Here is a 7,312-nt window from a genome sequence, read left to right as displayed (position 1 = left end):
TTACTATTCTATATGAATGTAACCTGAGGTTTATTACTATTCTCTATGAATGTGACCTGAGGTTTATTACTATTCTGTATGAATGTAACCTGAGGTTTATTACTATCCTCTATGAATGTAACCTGAGGTTTATTACTATTCTGTATGAATGTAACCTGAGGTTTATTACTATTCTGTATGAATGTAACCTGAGGTTTATTACTATTCTGTATGAATGTAACCTGAGGTTTATTACTATTCGGTATGAATGTAACCTGAGGTTTATTACTGTTCTTTATGAATGTAACCTGAGTTTTATTACTATTATCTATGAATGTAACCTGAGGTTTATTACTATTCTGTATGAATGTAACCTGAGGTTTATTACTATTATCTATGAATGTAACCTGAGGTTTATTACTTTTCTGTATGAATGTAACCTGAGGTTTATTACTATTCTGTATGAATGTAACCTGAGGTTTATTACTATCCTCTATGAATGTAACCTGAGGTTTATTACTATTCTGTATGAATGTAACCTGAGTTTTATTACTATTCTGTATGAATGTAACCTGAGGTTTATTACTATCCTCTATGACTGTAACCTGAGGTTTATTACTATTCTGTATGAATGTAACCTGAGGTTTATTACTATTCTGTATGAATGTAACCTGAGGTTTATTACTATTCTGTATGAATGTAACCTGAGGTTTATTACTATTCTGTAGGAATGTAACCTGAGTTTTATTACTATTCTGTAGAAAGTAACCTGAGTTTTATTACTATTCTGTAGGAATGTAACCTGAGGTTTATTATTATTCTGTATTAATGTAACCTGAGGTTTATTACTATTCTGTAGGAATGTAACCTGAGTTTTATTACTATTCTGTAGGAAGTAACCTGAGTTTTATTACTATTCTGTAGGAATGTAACCTGAGGTTTATTACTATTCTGTATGAATGTAACCTGAGGTGTATTACTATTCTCTGTGAATGTAACCTGAGGTTTATTACTATTCTGTATGAATGTAACCTAAGGTTTATTACTATTCTGTGTGAATGTAACCTGAGTTTTATTACTATTCTGTATGAATGTAACCTGAGGTTTATTACTATTCTGTATGAATGTAACCTGAGGTTTATTACTATTCTGTATGAATGTAACCTGAGGTTTATTACTATCCTCTATGAATGTAACCTGAGGTTTATTACTATTCTGTATGAATGTAACCTGAGTTTTATTACTATTCTGTATGAATGTAACCTGAGGTTTATTACTATTCTGTATGAATGTAACCTGAGGTTTATTACTGTTCTCTTTATCAAAATTGATTTTACATATTTCTGGAGCTTTTCTGCTGGGGTCTCCAGTGAAAATGGGTCAAAACCCAGTTGGACTAACCCGGTTAACAAATGTCAATAAATAAATATAAATAAATAAATCATCAAGATTTTTCTTGAAGAGTACCAATGAGGAACTCTGCTTGACATAGATAGGTAGCTTGTTCCAGAATATGGGAAGGCTCTGGGACAGGAATCTATCCCCCTCCAGCATGTTCTGTTTACTGTGGTGACAAGGTTTAGGTCCTAGAGTTTGTATCTGGGGGGATTGGGATTTCTTTAGGTGCAGCATGTCCAACAGCTCTGGGTTTGACATAGCTTTGTATGTTAGGCAGAGATCACCTCGGAGTAGGTGATATGCTATGGAGTAAAGCTGGAGTTTTTTGAGACATCATCGTAGGGCATCTGTTTGAGTCCCATAATCCTCTTTGTGATGTACTTCTATAGCCTCTCCAGCTGTTGCAGATGTCTTGTGAGGTACATTCCAAAAGGGGCATTGTACTTAATAATGGGTCTAATGAGAGCTGAGTAGAGGGGAACAATGACCTCTTTTTTCCTGGATGAGAACCCTTTTGTGATGAGGTGTGCCACGTAGAAGGATTTCCTGACTATTGTGGCGATGTGATTATCAAAGGAGAGACTACTGCCCACCTGCGTCCCAACGTCTCATTACACCTTCGGCATTAAGTGGACTGCCACTTATGTGGTAGTTCATGGGTACAGAGTTTTTTCCAAAGGGGATGACAATGTACTTTTTGGCATTGAGCTTGTGGCCATGGCTCTGACACCAGGCATCTGTCTCAGTGAGGCCCTTCTGTAGGATGTCCACATCATTTGGAGACTCAACTATGGCACCTAATTTGCAGTCACTGTGTTAGCCAATACTTCAGAGAAGTATATACCAAACAGGAGAGGGCCCAGGACTGAACCCTGTAGTACTCCACTAGTTTGAAATCAGATTTGGAGTCTGCTACTTTTACAGTGTGGGTTCTGTCAGTGAGACAGTTGCTGACCCATCTTATGACATATGGATTAATACACAATTTAGTGAGTTTATCTATCATTCCAGAATGGGGGATGGTGTTGAAAGCCTTGGCAAGGTCACGATAGGCTGTTTGCACTGCCTTACCCTCATCTACTGCTTTGGTGACTGTTTCAAAGAAGTCGATCAGGTTCAGGAGGCATGATCTGCCTTTCACAAACATGAACTGGGTGGGGTCCAGAGTCTGAAGGTTGCCAATGTCTTTGTTTATGAGTTCCATGATGATGTACTATGGCCTTGCAGGCCAGGCTTGTCAGGCTAATAGGCGATAGTTCCTGGGGTCTGTGGTGGCTCCCACTTTGTGGAGTGGTATAACTGTTGCTTTGTGCCATTCAATGGGTACTAAGCCTGATGTGAGGCTATGATTGAACATAGTGCTTAGTTGGGGGGCCAGTTCGTTCTGAAGTTTGTGTAGAACGCAGCCCGGGATGTTGTCCCGTCCCATGGATGCTGTGTTCTTGGCTTTGGAGTGTGCAGTTTTTACCTGCACAGTTGTGATTGCAGGGGCTCTGCATTCTTTCAGTATTGATATATGTCCTTTAGGGGGATGAGGGGGGTAATGTTAGCACTTAACCTATCAGCCAGGATGTTGGCGATATCAGTTGGTTCTGTAAATTTCATGCCATTGTGCTGTAACTCAGAGCAGATCTGGGTGTTGCCATTTAGATTCTTGACATAGCTATAGAATGCTTTGTGGTTGTCCTTGGATGGCAATCTTGTTTTCATAGCTGGATTTGGAGGATTTTATGAGGGATCTCAGCTTCTTACTGAGTCTGGCCAGGGAGCTCCTATACTCATCTGATTTTATTCTCTTTTGCAACAGTTTCTTCCTTCTGTTGTAGAGTTTGTTTATAGCAGTGGACCACCTGATTGGCTTCCTTTCTTTGGAGGATAGTGTCTTGTTTCTGTTGGGGATAGCACAATCTATGCACTCTTGTAAGTGCTTAAAACGTGCATTTGTGTAGGATTCAGTAGTCATAACTGTATCGTCCATCTGCATGGGTGCCATGAAGTTTGCCACTTCTGTCTTAAGAAGCATGAAGTTGGCTTTGGAGAAATGTTTTACCATGGTTTCCTTAATGGGGGGTGCGGGCGGGATGTGGATATCTAGGGTGATTAGCTTATGGTCAGATCTGACCAATGAGGAGTTGACTTCAGGTGTGGAACACCGGTCACTCATGTTGGTAATGACTAGGTCTAGGACATTGGTGTCCCTGGTGGGGGTGTGGCTAAGTTGATCCAGGGCATTGGAAGTTATGAATTCTAGAAAGCGTTGAGTGAAGGAATTAGTACATGTGTAGTTTTCCCAGTTAATGGTGGGGTAGTTGAAATCTCTCATTATTAGGGTGCTTGGTTGAACCCTAATATTTTCCAGTATATCAAGAAAAGAGGAGTGGGTATCCTGGGGCATGGTGGGGGATCTGTAGCAAGCTACAATTTGGATTGCAGTTTTGCCCAGAGTTAGTTGCACTTGGATAATTTCAGATGCATTATGTTGGGCAACTAGCCTGGAGGTGTGGATATCCTTAATGAATAAGGACACACCTCTGCCTTTGGTGTTCCGATCCAGGTTAGCTGGCCGAAAGGTATGGTATGAGTTATAGCCTGGTAATGCAGAGGTGCTCTCTGGAGTCTTGAACCAGGTTCCAGCCACTACACAAATATCGATGTTCTCTATTTTAAGGGGCACCTCAAGTGAGTGAGTGCATTTTGAGGTTTAGACTTCTAGCGTTGAGTAGCATTACCCACAGTTTTTGCTTGCCTGTACCTGTTATGCTCGTGGGTTTGTCATTTAAACCTTGCCTAAAAAAGGCCCTATAGGGGCAGCAAGAGCCTTAGTCAGTATCCGGAATCCCAGGGGTGATAGGTGCAGGCAATTTCTGGCAAAGCATCGTGGCCTGTAGACCATGTCATCCCAGGTGGACAGATACTGGATCCCCTTAGAATGACACCAGAAGCTTAGCCAATTGTTGAAGTCAATCATTTTGTCTTTGTACTGCTGTATTATTGTGGATGAAGGTAGAATGCTACTCAGGGTTAGGGTCATACCTGCCTTGAGAGCTCTTCCATGTCTCTTTTCATGTAGTCCTGGGAGGTACATCTCAGGTCATTCACACCAAGATGAACAATGACAGAGTTATATTTGTACTTGTTGTGGAGTGACCTGAGTGCTTGGGTTATGTGGTGGATCATGACACCCGACAGGCAGCTAACAGTAACCTTCTCCTTGTTTAGTCTGGGGAGTTGGACATCAGTGTTCCTGACTATAGAGTCACCTATGACTAATGTGTTGGGTATGTTGTTTTGCCTTATGGGCTGTGGTTGGGTGGCACACTGAGTCTGTGGGTTGTGTGTCTGTTGGGTTGTGTTGAGGGGTGGAGGTTGCCTGCATTTCTGCTTTGGAGGTGTCTATTGCTTGGGTAGATTATTATTGAGAGCCCCAGTGAATGTTTTTGTGTTTGAATGTGTGGGTTTTGGTGGTATAGGTTAAGTGAGACTATGTGATGACCATGGTGTGGTGCAAGTGTTAACCTTCTCCTCTTGACTGACGAGTTCAGTTCTGGTTGAAGAGAGCTTTCCTTCCAGTTTGGCTAGATAAGTGCATCTCACAGGTTATAGTGATGGGTGGTAGGAGGAGAGGGTTGTCTGTGTACATGATGCAATTGCTACATTGCCCCAAGATGCACAGATTCATCAGGTACACATGAGAAAACACTGGGAGCTGACCCTTGGACATGCCGGAATAAAAATCTATTTTCCTCCAGACAAGTGAGGAAAGTAAGTACAAAAAATGTCTTCCTCTAGGTAAAGAGGAAGGTTGAGTGCTGTAATAATTTGTAACTATTTAGTGCTTACAAGTTCTGAACAACTGCTGAGCTTGAAGAAGCAGATTCAAGTGCTAAACTTAAGAAATTGGCTAGTTCTAAGAGAAACTTTGAAGAGCAGACTTTATGGCGCCAGGAATAGATTACCCTAGTTAAATGGCACTGCACGATGTGCAAAATGCTCAAACATGGGTTTTCAAACAGAAAGATGAAAGGGATAGAAATAGCCCAACATGGCCAATAAAACTACAGTTACTGGGCTAAAACCACTCCTCCAGCGACTGATAGGTTGTTCGAAAGCTCACCACTATCACTGATGAACAGAGAACCTTCCCTCTATCTTAGAAAGGTATGGGCAGCACAGGAACTTACAAACAGCCCACAATTCAGCAAAATTTGAAAAATGGACTTTACTAGTTCTAGAAAGGTGAAAAACGAGTAGAGGGATAGGATTTTTTTTAAGTTAAAGCAAATACAGCAATAAAAGCACTTTTAACACAGAAAACAAGCTATCACACTTGAGTGTGTAGCCCTTTACAGTTAAACAGATGAAAAACACTTAAAAAACAATAATTTAAAGTGCAAACAGTATTAGATTTAAAAAAAAAACAGTTCAGATAAGTTGCAAAGTTAATAAAAAAGTGGTCGGAATAATGAGGCTAGCAAAAACACGTAATAAAAAGCAAAACAGAGGTGCTTAATCCACTCAAAGTCGCCTTTTCTCTCTCTGCTGCTGTAGGACTCTGGGCACACCCAGACATGCTCTTGCTGAGTTAATACAAGTGCAAAAATTGTGCAAACATGGGTTTTTAAACAGAAACATGAAAGGGATAGAACTAGTCCAAAATTGCCAATAAAACTACAGTTTCTGGGCTGAAACCACTCCTCCAGCGACAGATAGGCTATTCCAAAGCTCACCACTCTCACTGATGAACAGAGAAGCTTCCCTCTATTTTAGAAAGGTCTGGGCAACACAGGAAATTACAAACAGCCCAGAATTCAGAAAAATCTGAAAACCTCCCCAAATACTCTTAGAAGTTAATTGTACCAATCTAAAGAGAAAAGTATGATTAATATTGGACGTAACATGCTTACTCAATGCATTCGTCCTTACCTTCCTTCTAATTTCACCCAGATGTTCCTCAAACAGATGCCCTATGCAGCCCGACTCAAGAAACTCCAGCTGTACTCAGTTGCATACCTCTTACTCAGAGGTGATCTCTGCCTGACATACAAGGCCATGTCCAACCCAGAATTGATGGACATGCTCCACCTAAAAAAAAAAACAAATCCAGGAGAGCCACACGCTCTAGAGATATAAACCTCACTACAACGATAAATAGGACATGCTGGAGGGATAGATTCCTATCCCAGAGACTCCCCATGCTTTGGAACAGGATTCCAATATATATCAGGCAAAGCCCCTCACCAACACTCTTTAAGAGAAACCTTGACGGGTGGATGGGAAACAGAAAATTTACCCCGGGGATCACTGCAGTGGCTCTGCTGGACAGATGCACAGGGAACTAATGGCTCTGCTGGACAGAGGCACAGGGAACTAATCTAAGGGGGTGGCGAAAGCCAACACATTTTGGCTAGGCTTATAAATGCCCCTGGGCAGATAGCCTAGTGCTTACATATGAACCTATGAACCTATTTCTCTTTAGAGTGGTACAATTAACATCTAAGAGTATTACGGGAGGATGTCTTGTTAACAAAACAGAGAACAATGAATTGAAATGGATCATCACCCTGCAGGCAGCTAGAGGCTTTGGTCTGAATGATAATTTTTCACATAAACCTTACTTGCTTTCATGGAAGCTTAAACACTAATTAGTTGTTATGGTAACATTAATTAGTTGTTATGGTAACAGTGACGAGGGTTGATTTGCCTATTTATTGATGCAGCTTAATGTGTTTGTTAGTTGGTCTGAAGAAGTATTGCATATATGAAAGTGCTCACCTTTATTTTATTTTGTTTTGTTCATTAAACGTCTTCATCAGTTGTGCTGTTTGCTCGTTTTCTTTCCATTTTTTTTTTGAACATGGAGAAAGAAGCAGTAGTGTTTTTGGGATGGTTCACTTGTACCCGCCTAGTTGTTGCTAAACCACATAATCTTTGTGTC

The 7,312-nt window shown here is 40.7% G+C and overlaps 1 protein-coding gene across 9 annotated transcripts in view; it reads right to left on the bottom strand.

The window, feature by feature from the left end:
• The window catches only part of LOC122791844, a 2,266,858-nt gene that overhangs the window by 921,655 nt on the left and 1,337,891 nt on the right, over positions 1-7,312 (bottom strand). The gene's annotated exons all lie outside the window — the stretch shown is intronic.

Source organism: Protopterus annectens, chromosome 17.part0 (genome assembly GCF_019279795.1).
Source record: "Protopterus annectens isolate FY-2018-M chromosome 17.part0, PAN1.0, whole genome shotgun sequence".
Taxonomy (NCBI): domain Eukaryota; kingdom Metazoa; phylum Chordata; order Ceratodontiformes; family Protopteridae; genus Protopterus; species Protopterus annectens.
This window is presented reverse-complemented; position numbering and strand designations above follow the sequence as displayed.